A 17,636-nucleotide genomic window follows, 5' to 3' on the forward strand; every position below is an offset into this window, starting at 1 on the left:
ACAAAACACGCCTCTTCAGTCTTCCGCCCAGAACTTCGTGTTCAGCGTTAATTTTTTATTGAGTTTTATTTGAGTTCAGAAGACGCCGTGTTTATTTACATTGGTAGAAATACGAAATCTCAAGTCCTGAGTTTCCTCCTGCCTTTCGCGTAAATCTTTGAAATCCGCAGAGGCATTCGTAAAGATTCTTTCAAGGAATATTTAGGGTATTTGTAAGGTATTTTTTTACATTCCATTGCACCCTGCCAGCCACCGCTAAATTGTGCGGCAGGGTAAACCAGACTAGTTTTAACCAGGTCAGGTCCGAGTCTGACCTGACCTGGCCAAATTCAACCTTCACAGCTGAGTCTGATCTGAAGAAAGCCACAGAGAAGGCTGAAAGCTCAAACAACCTCATGTGAGGGTCCTTTTAGGTGTTATCTATTTTATTTTGTGTTCTATCGTGCCGTCCAAATGTTGTATTGCTCTCGGGAGTGCTTCTACGAGGGTCATCCGGAAAGTAGTACCCGTTCGTGAAATAAAGACACAAAAGTAAATATTAACAAACATAAAAAATTTTATTTGAAAGAGGATACTTTAAACTACTTCTCAACATAATCTCCAAGCAAATTAAGGCATTTGTCATAACGTGTGACAAGTTTCTGTATTCCTGCTGCATAGTCCTTCGCCGCCAGCTCATTGAGATACGCGAGGGACCCATCTTGCACAAATTTTTGCATAATGCAGATGGTGTTTAACAATTTCATGAACAATTGTTCGAGAAACATTGGGAAAATGCTCACAGATGTCATCAATTGTGACGCGCCGATCGTTCCTCACGAATTCGTCAACTGAGCTCACCAGTTGGTCTGTAATGACAGACGGTCTCTCCGAACGCTCATCGTCGTGTGTGTTCCCCCTCCCCATGTTGAAGTTGCGACACCACCGCCGAACAGACGACTCGTCCATTACATTGTCTCCATACACCTCCTTTAATTGGCGATGAATATCACATGGGCGAACGTTTCTTGCATTGAGGAATTTAATCACTGCCCTCACTTCACAACTGGCGGCGTTCTCAATTTTTTTAAACATTGTAAACAATCACAGAAACAACACAGGCAATGCTAGCGTCACGCAACTTGGCTCAGAGAAGGCAGACAAGCCACTGAAGCTATCTGACCTCGTCCAGCGGCTACTCGCGTCGTCAGCACTTCATGCGGCACGAACGGGTACTACTTTCCGGATGACCCTCGTATATAATCTCTCTCTCTCTCTATAAAAACAAACATACATATGTGTATATATATATATATATATATATATATATATATATATATATATAAACACAGATGTAGATTTTTAGAATATAGAGACACAAAGAAAGGACACTCACAATTTGTTATTTTACGTTTCGACAGCACGGCTGTCGTCTTCAGAATGGCGTTCTCGGGGATGAGCGGAGAGGATGTGCGGGGGAGAGGTGGGGGAAGGAGAGGTAAAGGGACCAATAGGAAATGAACAAGGGGGTGGGGGGGATATGTAGGCAGCCAATTGATGCATTCAGTGGGCTTGGTTCAGTCCGGGCGGTTTGAATGATTGGGCCACCCAGATATGCGCCATCTCGCGGGTTCTCACCTCTATTATACTCGCAGATTTGGGAAGGATTTCAATCACCGAAACAGAGAAGCAGATGTCAAAAGATTAGTTGTGGGAAGCGGTGTGAGTAGGGAGTAGGGGTAGGGTCCCTATATCTGCGAGTATAATAGAGGTGAGAACCCGCGAGATGGCGCATATCTGGGTGGCCCAATCATTCAAACCGCCCGGGCTGAACCAAGCCCACTGAATGCATCAATTGGCTGCCTACATATCCCCCCCACCCCCTTGTTCATTTCCTATTGGTCCCTTTACCTCTCCTTCCCCCACCTCTCCCCAGCACATCCTCTCCGCTCTTCCCCGAGAACGCCATTCTGAAGACGACAGCCGTGCTGTCGAAACGTAAAATAACAAATTGTGAGTGTCCTTTCTTTGTGTCTCTATATTCTAAAAATCTACATCTGTGTTTTTATATATTTGTGTGTCGCCGATGAGCGTTCCATTTCGAAGATATTATATATATATATATATATATATATATATATATATATATATATATATATATATATATATATATATATATATATACATACATTCAAACACGAAATCCCGCCAAACGGCGAATAAATACTCATTTATATATATATATATATAAATAATATTATATATATTTATATATGGTTCGCGGTAGTCCAGGGGGTAGGGCATGGTACTACTGACCGGAGGGTCCCGGGTTCGACTCCCGGGCCAGGCACTCTGGGCACCTGCAGCTCCACACAAGCTATGTGATTTTTCGGGCAGTAGATCTTCTTGGGAGACCATAACCGGCACAGGGAAAGGAACTGGCCCCCCTACCCTGATGTGTGAATTTCAGGTTGCATGTACAGATTGCGGATTAGCCTCCTTTCCCTCCAATCTATTCCTATTTTCTGCAATATACTCATTAGTTTTTCCAAATTCACTCTATCAAACGCTTTTTCGAAATCTACGAAACAGGCAAATACCTCCTGGTTGTGTTCTATAGTCCTCTCGATTAATAATCTCATTACTGCAATGGCATCACGCGTACCTCTCCCCTTCCTAAACCCAAAATGATCATCCCCTAAGCAATCATTCGCCCTACTCTCTATCCTTTTGTTTATGATCCTGAGAACAACTTTAGATGCGTGGGATATCAAACTTATTGTCCTGTAGGCCTCATATTACGTTCATATGTAGCATTTACCTTTTTGTAATAGGAACTAGCATTGTTCTCAAACAATTGTTTCCGGCCAAATTCCCCTGTCATAAATGCTGTGAGTCGATAAAGACTCTACCTCCCACATTCTATCTTAATGATGGACATTATAGAAGAAAATTTCTTCCGGAAACTACGTGAATTTTACTAATCGGTTTTGTCTCGTGTGCCTCAGTGGAAAAGTACCTATTTTCTACGACCTATTTCATAGCAAGTAGAACCCAGAGCTCTAGTCTTTACTATTACGGAAGTAAACATGCAACCGCTGCTGACATTTTTAGAGAAGATAGTCTAATGACGTTAAGAGAACTCTCATAAATATGTAAATGTTAGTATTAAATTTCTATGGTTGCCACCTACACGTCAAGTGAAACACTGCACCTGAAAAGTGTTTCGTGCGCGGTGGGTTCTGCGCACACACCCAACCCCCCTAAATCACGATTATATCACGAAAATGAATGTTAGGTGTATTCTTTTATTCTACCTATGGTCCAAATCACAGCCCTACTTGGATATTTTCCCTGTTCCCCAATGCAAAGGTACACCATCTCAGCAAGCGTTTCTCCCAATCAGAATTAGTGGCGAAGGCGAAATGAACGTGTTTCAAATCTCAACGGCCGTTGCTGACGCATTATTGGATCCAATCCAATCAAAGTTTTATTTACACGAAAATAACTCAGTTAAGCCAACAATAGAGCGCAAAATTCAATTATTCCATGACGTATAATGAGTAGTGTAATTTTCACGATGGCCCTTTGTTGAACAACCTTAGTTCACAATCGTTTATTTATTTATTTTAGTACCCCGCTAGGGTGTATGGCAGGGGGTGATTACACGCCCTAACACGGTCGGGCAATGTTATTCTGATCCCTTATCGTTCGTGGAATAAATGATATCTTAAATGTATTCGTTGTACACTTAAATTCTCTAATTTTACTGACAACATCTCTCCTACCGTATTACGATGGGGGTAATAATACATTTTCAACATCCCTGCTAGAGAGACATCCTTCCGTATTTATCCAAGAGATATAATCTGTAATCTAGTCTTTGTTCCATTAGTGATTCCCAGCCTTGCTCGCTCGTTAGCTAGCTTTCCCGTCTGAGCTAGTGTCGCACCAACGTTATAAAGCAATAAGGTCTTCTGCTAAAACTCTTTGCCCTGAGAATTACCGATATGTCTATAAACCACTGCATCGTTGGTAAGTAAACGTATCTACGAGGGTAGACTGAACTGTACTGCACACATGCTTGTAGCGCAGGAGCAAAAACAAATAGCAATAATCGGGCACAAATTACATTTAATTACAATTCTTAAGTTTCAAAATCATACACATTTATTTTTTAATATAGTTACTGTGAAGATGAACACATTTCTCCCAAAATGTGACAAGTTTTTTCATTTCGTCACTGAAAAACTCTTCCGACTCTTCTCGAATCCATTACTTGACAACTGCCTTAACCTCATCGCCCGAGGTGTAATGATTACCATTGAGGAGTCTCTTTGAGTTGAGGAAGAAAATAAAAATCGCAAGGCACAAGATCGCTGGTATGAGGAGGGTGTGGAATCAGTTCAAATTTCAAGTTTCGCAGAGCCTTTCCAGTTGCCCGCGATGTGTGCGGACGAGCTTTGTCATGTTGCCAGATTGTTGGCGCCAGGCTGTCTTTAACGCGACAAACTCGACCAATATGGTTTTTGATACGCTTTTGAGAAATTCGCTGGACATTTTGAATGAATTCTTCGACTAGTTTGCGATGTTTATCGTCTGTGGCAGTGATCGGACGTCCGCTGCGTGTTTCATCAACAATTATGGCCCTTCCAGGCTCGCAACCACGAAATTTTACTACCCATCGATTTACAAAGACCTATCAACAGCATCGTTGCCATAAATAGCCTTTGAACGACGATGAATCTCAGTAGGAGTCACTTTTTAAGCAGTTAAAAATCCGATAACAGCACGCTGTTTAAGTCGCGTTGACATAGCACTAGAACACGTCTCCATACTTACGCTTATCGGAATACACTGGATGAATGAAAACTGCGTATGCGTGTTGAGGGGGAATGTTACTTCCACATGCCACCAGGAATGCTTCTGAAAAGGTCATTTTGTTTGTGGTATACCAGCATGTGTGCATTAGTTTTCAGCCTACCCTCGTAACTATAACCTCCGTAATAGATGTCCTCCTCGAATGAACATCCGGTAAATCAATGAGGAACTTGAGTCTACAGTTAAACAACAATGCTTACCGAAACACCACCATAGAAACGAGACGAAAGTACACATGGAAACAGTAAATGTTTAACAATGCACCGGCAAAGAAAGAAATTACATACGTTTTCTGAATAAGTTCCTAATTGTTTTTGTTCAAAATTTTGGCATATGATTTCTGCCTTCGTTTGTTTGCGGTCGAAAATTTTCGTACGGCTTTATATTAGGCGATCAATGCAAATCCGATACATTTTTTCGATTCCCGATCTGAAGATGTATCCTGAGAAACGGATACGTATATGTCATAATGCGAACAGTTGAACATCTGATGAACTGCAGGGCACAGGAAATCAGAACCTATAGCTCTGTGGAATTTTATTCCATCGGTACACTAAAAATAGGTTTTCCCATTTCTCGTCTCGCATCACCTATCGCAACCTCACGTTATCCCAATTGCAAAATAAACTATGCCTATTGCCTGACCTTTTCCGTGGTGATCTTGTTCACTAATGAGGATAGGGGGTTGTTTAGAAGAGGCGAGCAACAGGTCATCTTAGGGGTTGGGGAGGGGGGGTGGGGGTGGGAAGAAAAGGTGGGGTTCTAAAATACCACTCGAAACCACTAGAAAAAAAAATCGAAGTTTCATCTACAACTGGACGGAAGGCCGAGGACCACTTGCCGTCCTTCGTTAATGAGTAATTAGATTCTTGTACACGATGCTTATTTCAGTACTTTAAGCGATACCGAAATCCCGAATACTTAAAATAGTATCATTAAAAAAAAACCGGGAAATCATGTTCGGTAAATTATTTGAATTCCATTTTCAATATCGGAAAAAATAAAAATGATAATAGAATTTGTAATAATTATTATAAAAATATATGTAATTATTTAACAAACGATTCTTTACGGGGATTGGGATTGGTGCGTTGGCTAACGTACTGGCTTCCCACCCAGAGGGCCCGGGTTCAAATCCTGGCGGTGCTGAATATTTTTCAGTGGTACCTCGATCCCTAACTCAGGCGCTTTGTGGAGGGCACTTTGAGTGAGTTCGCCGTCCGTCGGATGGGATGTTAAGCTGCTTACCCCTTGGCGCCTTTCGTAAAGAGTAGCCTAATGCCGACGCCGGGTTTCTCTCCACCCTTAATCCTTTCCTATCCATCCCTAATGGCGCAAATGACCTCAGATGTCGGTCGCCTCCCCCTAAATACTACTACTACGATTCTTAATCCAACTACCAATCACAGACGAGCAGAGACGTTTTATTTATTTCATACCTTGCCAGCTACCGCTGGGATGTGTGGCAGGGGGTGAATACACACCAGACTAATTTTGACCCATATATGACCCTACCCAGGTCGAACAATGTTATTATAGTCCCTTATCGTTCGTGGAAAACATTGCATCTTAAATCTGTCTGTTGTACACTCGATCTCTCTAATTTTATTGGCATGATCTCTCCTACCGTTGTACGATAGGGGTAATAATACATTTTCAACATCACTTCTAAAGAGACCTCCCTCCAATTTATGCAAGAGCTTCAATCTGTAATTTAACCTTCTCTCCATTAAGTGATTGCCAGCCTAGCTGCTCTAATATATTGGATACGCTACTAAGTTTATCATCATAGCGTTTTACAAATCTAGCACCTCTACGCTGCACGCGATCCAATTCGACAATCAATCCAACTTCGTGAGGATCCCATATTGTACTAGCAGAATATTCTAAATGAGGCCTAACCAGCGACAGATGACATTTCTCTTTGACCTTTTCATTACATTAACCAAATATTTTTCTAATAAATGTTAATTTTTTGTTGGCTTGTCAACACACACAACCTTTCAAGAATACTGCCGATTGTTGCGGTGGAATCAACAATATTTTTTCGATCAACAATGACGTCGACGTAAACGTAATCAATAGCGCATGCGCAGAAGTTGAATGTCGAAAAGGAGAGTTGTATCGTTTATCCAAAGGGTTTATCAGAGACTTTGAACAACAGGTTCGTTTTCAATAATGAGCATTCTGATTTCAGTTGACTAAGTTAATGCCGTGTGAAGTGGTCTTGTAGTAATATCGCTTTTATAAAAAAACCAGGAAAAGGTATCCCTATCTATTTAATAGTATGGTGGATTATACTTTTTTCATCGATTTATGGGAAAATAATAGATGGTCATCGTTCATTTAACGAAGATATTTTTATTTCAAAATCGTTAAGTTGTATTTCTATCAACACTACGGCGGAATGACAACATCTTCAAGTTTATAATGTTTTAATTCAATATTAAAACAAACAAGTCCATCTCAACATACAATACAGTGTCTATAAGGCATTTAAGAATATGTTTATTTTTTTTCAACGCCTTTAATCGTGGAAATAAGGTGGATATTCAAGAGAGAACATCAACATTAATGGAACTCAATGCTCCGTAGACGCCATCTTTCCCATTAATTTGGCAACACTGTTGTGACCCGGTGTAACTAATAGATTTCACAAATCAGACTGCACGTAAAATATACAATCTATGAGCTTCAGAATTTAACAACATAATTTCATTTAGGAAATATATCTAAGAATTGCGCAAGAAGCAGAACACGTGATCCGTTTGTTTACACGGAAGTCATGGAAACATAAGCCGAAGTAACACTGTTGTCAAATGCTTCCAGGGTGAATTATCAGGTGTAATAAATATAAAGAAAATATCTACAAGAATTTTTGGAGAACGACATTGCTAGAATTATTATCCTTTGGTTAAATATCACCATATTGCAAATGTAATTTTAACATAACGATAATCACGTGAAAGCTCTTCTACAAGAAAAGTCGAAATATAATTGGACTTTCGAAAGTTAAATAAGTTTAGCTAAGAGAAAATAGAGAAATAATGCTAGAAAATAGAACAGTATAAAAAAGTTAAAAAATATTACCTTTTTTTAAATTTTATCATCCGATCATTGTTCCAATATTATTCTCATAAATGGAATACTTTTTAACAAGGCTTATATGCGAAGGGTGGACTGAAAAATAATGCACACATGCTTGTAGACCACAAACAAAATGACCTTCAGTAGCACTCTTCATGGCATGTGGAAGTAACATTCCCCCTAAACATACATGGGCAGGTTTGAGGTCGTTAAATTCATCCAGTGTTTTGATAAGCGAAGGTATGGGGACGTGTTCTAGTTAAACAGGGTCCGCTCAATAAGTATCGTGATTGGTTCGCCGTAGCCTCAACTGAGCGGTGGGTGGTGTTCCAACCGGTCGGCTCAGTAGAGGGGTCCCCCAACACTCAGGCGCACTTTAGTTCAGTCGCCTCCGGACATGCGTTGACACAGGACGTGGATGATTTTTGTGACGTGTGATTGTTTGTGGTGTCGTCGCGCCAGTATGGAGCGCACCGTCGAGCAACGCTACGCTGTGAAGTTTTGCGTTTAACTCGGGAAATCCGCGTCGGAGTCCCTTGAACTCAGTAAACAGGCTTATGGGAATGAAGCCTTAAGCCGCACTAGAGTTTTTGAGTGGCAAAAAATGTTTAAGGAACACCGGGTGGTGCTCGTCGAAGACGAGCACCGCGGCGGACGCCCGACGACTTCTCGAACCGAAGCTCAGGTGGCAAAAGTGAGAAACATTTTGGACTCTGAAAGGTGTTTAACCATCGCCCTTATCAGTGAGCAGACCGGCATTTCAGTCGGAACAGTCCACATCATTGTAACAGAGGATCTTGCGAGGAGGAATGTGTGCGCGAAGCTGGTGCCGAAAGTCTTGAGCGAGGAACGAAAACTGTCGTGGCCGGAAATTTCGCAAGAAATTTTGGACGACGTCCAGGGAGAGAAAGATTTTCTCGACGACGTCATTACCGGCGATGAAACGTAGGTTTTCCAGTACGACCCGGAAACAAAACGTCAAAGTTCAGAATGGCACACCCAGGGGTCCCCGCGTCCAAAAAAAGCTCAGATGTCAAATTCCAAAATCTAAACCATGCTGTTTGTTTTATTCGACCGACGTGGCATTATTCGCAAGGAGTTTATGTCCACTGGAATGCTAGAATGACCGTAAATGCTGCATTTTACGTTCAAGTACTGACACGCATGTGTGTGTGCGTGTATGTATATACATACATATATATATATATTATATATATTATATATTATATATATATATATATATATATATATATATATATATATATATATATAATATATATATATATATATGGGTCGCGGTAGTCCAGTGGGTAGAGCGTCGGACTGCTGACCGGAGGGTCCCGGGTTCGATTCCCGGGCAAGGCACTCTGGGCACCTGCAGCTCCACCCAAGCTAAAGTGATTTTTCGGGTATCAGGTCTTCCTGGGAAACCATAACCGGCACAGGGAAAGGAACTGGCCCCCCTACCCTGATGTGTGAATTTTCACACGCCGTATAGGGCTTAGTACTGGGCGATCTCTACCATCACCTACTAAACCGACCTTCGGGTTGATTACTATGTTTATGGTAATTATACTATATATATATATATATATATATATATATATATATATATATATATATATATATATATATATATATACGTTGGGTGGGATTTCGTGTTTGAATGTGTATTTGGCCTATGTGGCTCATCTCTTTCTTCTGGCTATGCGTGCCACGAAAATCCTGTATGATGTTGTATGAATTCTAACCCACACTCTTTTCCTCTTGTGTGTGGTGTATTTCTCCTTTGGTGGATGAAACAGCCCTCTGACGCCATCTCTTGGCTAAAGAATCGGGGCGCTTGGCGACATATTAGACCCACGGATCTCTGGGTAAATTACGTTTCCTCGATAGCTGCCTCGATAGCAGGACGTGCCTGTGTTCACCGAGTGTCTAAAATCGCCGGCGTCCGAGGCATCGTCCGCCGGGGTTTGGAGAGCGGCACTGCCGGACTCTCTCGGAAATCGAGGCTCCGATCGTGTTTTGTTTCAAGCGGCGGTTGACCGCCTAGTTCATCAAGAAGCGTGCAGTTTGACTCTTGACTTCTTCCGCCGGGAAGGCCATACTTTTGTTTTGTTTAGTGGATCAAGACTGACCTTGACTCCTGGTGTAGAGCTTAGGCTCCTTTTGTTTGCTACCGCCGGGTGCGTGTGGCGGGGAGGGAGCGTTCGTGAGTGTTTTATTTCCCTTTAAAGTGCACGTTTTTTTTGCGCTTTCCTTCTTCATGCTAGTGTGCTGAATTTGATTTCTTTAAATGGCTGTGCGCCGCTTAAACACGCTCGCCTTGCAAGTTGACGAGAAGGCGAAGCCCCCTACCCCGTTGGAGGTCCACCTCTTCACGTTAGAGTCGCTGGGCCTCACACCCGAAGAGATAGTGGCTATCCAATTTGGATACAATCGCCATTTGATATTCCTGAAGTTGGCAACCGAAGCTACAATGACTAGGATTTTAGACAATACTCCGCGGAAACTACCGTTTCCGTCTTTAAGTGACCAGAGGACGACAATAACAATTGACGAGACTTCCGGCAGCCCGTGTAATGTCAGGGTTCTTTGTCTCCCCGTGGAGACCCCATTGGAAGACATAACAGGCGAGCTCGAACGCTTTGGTAAAATCCATCGCTCGTGGGAAAACAGGTGGGAGGGAGACAAGATGGCGCGGGTGCTTACTGGCACCAGGGTTGTGCGGATGACGGTCGAGAGGAATATCCCCTCGTACCTCCACATCGGCGGCAACCGGGCCATCATCATCTATGAGGGTCAGCGCCGCACTTGCGCCCGCTGTAACCAAGAAGGCCACGAGCGCAAGACCTGCCCTCGGAACCAGGGAGGTAAGAGCTATGTGGAGGCAATGACGATGCCCTCCAACCCTAACGCCGCCGTGGAGATGGACGAGCCCGAAGTGGCTGTGGAGGAGAGAGCGCGGTCGCTTCTACTCATCGAGGGTGCGGCCCCGGCTGCTCCCGTCGGTCCCCCGCATCTCCCTTCAATTGGAGGGAAATGTCAGCGGGAGCGAAAATCGTCAACGGAGGAAAGGGAACCGAAAAAGAAGAGGGCTGACAAACCCAAGCTCCTGGACTCGAATACGGATCTAAAAATGGCTCTCGTACCTACCACCTCGCCTAATATCACACGACCTCCAGCCCCCGTCTCCGTAAACTCGTCAAATGAGGAGGGATGGTCTTTCGCCCCCCCTCCCCCCGCTCACGCCATCGACGCCCTCGCTACGCAATCCTTGCATCACGGGTTTCAAACACCCCGAGAACCTCTGGTGACAGGTGAGGAGGATGCATCTGATTGCGATGTTTTCCCGTCCCCAACAGCTCATCCCTCGACCCCTTTATCATTGACTATAAAGGAAGCGTCACCGACCCCGGAAGTCGACCCGCATACAAGTTTCCCAAAGTCAAAAATCCCACATACCCCATCTTCTTTCCCCATTAAGGACAGCCAAGGTGTCGACGATCTTCCCAGCGCTTCTCAAGATACGGACCACAAGCAACTATCTCCCCTGATTTTTCCCGACCACAACCCTTCCGCAGATGAGCCACAGTCCGCCACTCCGACCCTCCCCGAGGGTACCTCCTGTCCCTTGGCGGCCCCCAGCGGTGCTCCTTCGAAGAAGGCCCCCTGTGGAACGCTGCCGAATTACCCGCTCTTCGTCGAGACCACGGCTGGCTCTTCCTCTTCGGACGAGGCCGGGGGGGAGGGTGAAATGCCGCGTCCTCGCTCGTCGACCCGTTGGACGAGGCGTCCCGGGAAGCGGCGAAGCACTCGTCGCCCGGGGTCGAGTCGCGACCGGAGCGACGCTAGCCACGATCAGAACTCTGGGAAGTGATGTCCGGTAGATACCCGGTGCCGGACACACTTCGTCCATCGTTGAAGAGTTTTTTTTTTGCTGAATGACTGATTGAATCGATAATTTCAACCCTGCCATTGATAATTTCTTACAATACATAATTTTCCATTGCTAGCTAAAATCTCCCTCCTAATATCTGTGGACCTTGTCTTCCTTTCTTTTTTTTTTCTTTCTAAATGTTAATGGTCAAATGTACGAGTATGCGTCTGTATGCACATGCTTATGCATGTGCGTGTGGATGTGCATGTGTGCATATGTATGTGCAAGTGGATATGTATGTGGTATACTACCTTGATCAAAAAGTTCCCGGAATAACCACCGTGTGGCGCTCCCATCGTTCCGATTTGAGTTCTGTTTTTTTTGTTAAATTGGTACATCTGTTGTTGATATTCCCTTTAAATCTTAGTATCATAACTTGACATTTGCAAAAGTTACGGTCGGTTTTCGGTATGTCCATCAGTGCTTCCTGCGATTTTTCCATTACTTCCTCTCGGCTGCTAAAACGCGTTCCCCGTAATGGTTTTTTAACTCGATTGAACAGAAAGAAGTCACAGGGAGCCAAATCAGGTGAATTCGGTGGCTGTTGGATGGTATTTGTTGCATTTTTCGTCAAAAAATTACGAATAATGATAGCACTGTGCGACGGTGCGTTATCATGGTGCAAAATCCACGAGTTTTCTGCCCACATTTCTGGTCTCTTTCGGCGAATTACTTCACGCAAACGTCTCATAACGCCCAAATAATACTCTTTGTTTACTGTCTGGCCTTCTGGCAAAAATTCATGATGCACTACACCGTTGTAATCCATGAAAACCGTCAGCATTGCCTTCTTTTTTGACTGAAAACGACGTGGTTTTTTTGGTCTCGGCTCATTTGGTGAACGCCATTCACTTGCCTGATGTCTGGATTGCGTGTCGTACTCATAAACCCACGTCTCGTCTCCAGTAATGATCCTTTTGATGAATGTGGGATCGGATTCAGCCTCGCAAATCATGTCTTTTGCGACGTCAACACGGTCTCTTTTTTGCATGAAATTGAGGTCTTTTGGCATGCTACACGACGGAAACCCAAATCATTAACCACAATGTCTTGGGCGGATCCATAGGCAATGTTCAAGTCCTCCGCTATTTCTCTGATGGTTAATTTGCGGTTATTGACCAACATTTCTTTTACTTTATCAATTTTTTCACCGACTTTCGATGTCGATGGTCTGCCACTGCGTTCATCATCTTCGATTGACTCACGACCACTTCTGAACCGCTCGTGCCACTGGTAAACGACCGTTTTTTTTTAGAGAATCGTTGCCGAAACACTTTTCCAACATTTCCAACGTCCGTGCGCCACTAAATCCGTTTTTTACGCAAAATTTAATACAAGTTCGTTGTTGCAAATTTAAATCCATTTCTGCAATTGTAAAAAATCGCCAACACACACAGAGATAGATGTACTCTTGGCTATGTAACTTTTGCAAATGTCAAGTTATGACACTAAGATTTAAAGGGAATATCAACAACAGATGTACCAATTTTACAAAAAAAACAGAACTCAAATCGGAACGATGGGAGCGCCACACGGTGGTTATTCCGGGAACTTTTTGTTCAAGGTAGTATGTATCATGTATGTATCCATGTATACACTTAAACTAAAGAGAAGCATGATGTACCCATAATCTGTGACCTGATAATATGCATAATGCAAACAAACTGTAATATGCTGAACCGAATAAAATAATTTATATCATAGCTCAAGTGGTTAAGAGCATCCACCCGGCAAGTGGAAAGATCCGAGGTTCGAGTCCCGGTCAAGGAAATATTTTTACTCTTGTGATCCGTTCGTTTCCGCCTTCCCCACCTCTATTGTGTTCGTCCTTTATGTGTGTTCCTATCCCTTTTCCTTATATCTGTTTCTGAATATATGAGTATATATATATATATATATACTACCTTGATCAAAAGGTTCCCGGAATAACCACCGTGTGGCGCTCCCATCGTTCCGATTTGAGTTCTGTTTTTTTTGTTAAATTGGTACATCTGTTGTTGATATTCCCTTTAAATCTTAGTGTCATAACTTGACATTTGCAAAAGTTACGTAGCCAAGAGTACATCTATCTCTGTGTGTGTTGGCGATTTTTTACAATTGCAGAAATGGATTTAAATTTGCAACAACGAACTTGTATTAAATTTTGCGTAAAAAACGGATTTAGTGGCGCACGGACGTTGGAAATGTTGGAAAAGTGTTTCGGCAACGATTCTCTAAAAAAAACGGTCGTTTACCAGTGGCACGAGCGGTTCAGAAGTGGTCGTGAGTCAATCGAAGATGATGAACGCAGTGGCAGACCATCGACATCGAAAGTCGGTGAAAAAATTGATAAAGTAAAAGAAATGTTGGTCAATAACCGCAAATTAACCATCAGAGAAATAGCGGAGGACTTGAACATTGCCTATGGATCCGCCCAAGACATTGTGGTTAATGATTTGGGTTTCCGTCGTGTAGCATGCCAAAAGACCTCAATTTCATGCAAAAAAGAGACCGTGTTGACGTCGCAAAAGACATGATTTGCGAGGCTGAATCCGATCCCACATTCATCAAAAGGATCATTACTGGAGACGAGACGTGGGTTTATGAGTACGACACGCAATCCAGACATCAGGCAAGTGAATGGCGTTCACCAAATGAGCCGAGACCAAAAAAACCACGTCGTTTTCAGTCAAAAAAGAAGGCAATGCTGACGGTTTTCATGGATTACAACGGTGTAGTGCATCATGAATTTTTGCCAGAAGGCCAGACAGTAAACAAAGAGTATTATTTGGGCGTTATGAGACGTTTGCGTGAAGCAATTCGCCGAAAGAGACCAGAAATGTGGGCAGAAAACTCGTGGATTTTGCACCATGATAACGCACCGTCGCACAGTGCTATCATTATTCGTAATTTTTTGACGAAAAATGCAACAAACACCATCCAACAGCCACCGAATTCACCTGATTTGGCTCCCTGTGACTTCTTTCTGTTCAATCGAGTTAAAAAACCATTACGGGGAACGCGTTTTAGCAGCCGAGAGGAAGTAATGGAAAAATCGCAGGAAGCACTGATGGACATACCGAAAACCGAATATAAAAAATGTTTCGAGGATTGGATCAAGCGTTGGCATAAGTGTGTTGCAGTCGATGGGGATTACTTTGAAGGGGACAATATAGATTTAGATGAATAAACTTGTATTTTTAATTTTCTGAATAAATTCCGGGAAATTTTTGATCAAGGTAGTATATAATATATATATATATATATATATATATATATATATATATATATATATATATATATATATATATATATATATATATATATAATTGTTGATGATGTAGAAGCACTCATAAGAGCGACATAACATTTGGACGGCACAATAGTACACAAAATAAAATAGATGACACGTAAAAGGACACTCACATTTTAGATACTTTTAGCTTTCGGCCTTCTCTGGGGCCTTCTTCAGGTCAAACTGGAACGTCTCCGATGGGAACTATGGAGTCGGGGGGGGTGGTGAGGTGCAGGGTATGTTGGGAAGGGAATTAAAGATGGCGGTTAAGGGTGGGACTTTCGAAAGATCGCAAAGCTAGTATATGTGCGGATTCGCGAGTACCCAAGTTACAAAGTCGAAACGCATACTTCACGTGGAGGCACATCTTTCCGCTCATATTACTCGGAGTAAACCGACGACCGGCTGTATTGGAAGGGCAGACCCTCCCACCAAATTATCTGACCGATTTTACCGCTTTGTCAAAGATAGCCGCGTCACAATAAAGCATGCGCTTTTTTTTTGAAAACGGATCATGTATATAAAAAATATTATTTAACTTATTTAAACTGAGCTAGGGAAATACTACGTCTAGAAATTTCCTACATATGCGAGCGATATTAGCAGTCTCTCCAACATTATCCATAAAAACTGTAATGACCATATGTACTTTTATTAATAATTATACCCTGGATAAACACAAGAACAGCGTCGACAAGGGCACAATCAAAATTAAAATAATTACTAAGATACTTGGAGTAATTGTTTGTTTGGATGAAGCAAATAAAAGAATTTCTGGCTCAACTTCAAAGAGAAGGTGGGCAGAATGGATCAATCAATACTGCCAAAGTTGTCCGTCGCGTGTAAAACCAAAGGGGACCAAGAGATTGATCCGGAAGAAATCCAGGAGGGGTGAAACGTGAAAATGACACGGATGGGGTGTCAACTGTATCCAAAAATGAAATGCGTCAAGCTCTACCTCAGCAAGGGAAGGACGTTGAGCTGTTGACCATAGAGCGCATGATTCAAATTCCACCGAAAAAAAACCCTTGCAAAAATCCAGCGATGAATGCACAAGGAGAGCTTAAGAAATACTTAAAATGCTTTAAAAATGGTGCATATCTGGTCACTCCCTGCCACACACCATAGCTGTAGCCTTGCAGGCAAGCAGAATTGCTTTAAAACGTAATATAGAAGCAGAATTTACTCAAGTCAAATCAATGAAACTTGTACCACATACACATCCACATGGGATGGGGATAGATGAAAGAAAAAAGCAAAAGTTATGCTATGTCTGAGAAAGAGAAAGGGTGAGGTAAATTTTAAAAATAGGAGGGCAAAAAATAGAGCAATCTTACGTACGCAGAAGAGTGTACTGGAAGGACAAACCGCTTTGCATAGAAATAGTAAATGTGTCAAACTGCTCGGTTGTGAGTGGAGGATGGAGAGTCAGGATGGGCAGTGTTAGGAAGAGGTGTAAGGCCCATTATCACCGTTGCTGTTCAACCTGTATGCAAAGGAAATGATCAAAGAGGCATGGGAAGAACTCGAGGTAGGAATGAAAGTGGGCGGGGGATTCGTAAAATCAGTTAGGTTTGCTGATGACCAAGCTTTAGTTTGTCAGTCAGCCAAGGGGCTGCAAGCATTGCTTAGTGAATTGGAAATTCAGTTCGACAGGTATGGGATGAGAATCAATATTAATAAAACAAAGGTTATGCGATTTTCTAGTAAGAAAAAGGCCAAGCTTAACATTAAAATAGGTGGGCATAAACTAGAGCAGGTGGAACAGTTTACGTATCTCGGTAGTGTTTTGGATCAACACGGTCAAAGTAGTAAGGACGTAAGGAGAAGAATTGCGCTAGGCAAAGCGGCTTTCACAAGGAGGAGGGAGTTGATGACGGGGACGTCGAGTAGGGATATTAAGAAAAGACTCGTAAAAACTTCGATATGGAGCGTAGCTATGTACGGTGCGGAAACGTGGTCATTGAAGCAGGAGGATAGACGTAGATTGGAGGCTTTTGAAATATGGGTGTGGAGAAGAATGGAGAAGGTGAAATGGACAGAGAAGAAAACAAATGAGGAAGTACTTGGTATGGTGGGAGAAGAGAGGGGTTTGTTGGGAGCAATCCTATGGAGGCAGGAAAAGTGGATGAAGGGGGTGTTGACCGGCAGTGGCATATTGAAGACTGTGATAGAGGGTAGACTGTTGGGCAAACGAGTAAAGGGAAGAAACAGGATAGGGATGTTAGACGGGATGAAGGGAGGAAGAAAGTACACAGAGATAAAGATGGACTTTTTGGTAAAATAGGATGTTGGCCTGTGCTTTATTAGACTAGGAAGAAAAATGTAGTGAAATGATGAGTTTGTGTCCATTCGAAACCTGCCTTTAAACGGCATTATACCAATAATAATAATGACTAGGGTGACTATGTACGACATAAAAGTAAATTTGAGCACAATACATTTTTATGATAAATGTACGGGAAAATGTATCCT

This window comes from Hetaerina americana, unplaced genomic scaffold (genome assembly GCF_022747635.1).
Source record: "Hetaerina americana unplaced genomic scaffold, ioHetAmer1.1.p SCAF_38, whole genome shotgun sequence".
NCBI lineage: Eukaryota > Metazoa > Arthropoda > Insecta > Odonata > Calopterygidae > Hetaerina > Hetaerina americana.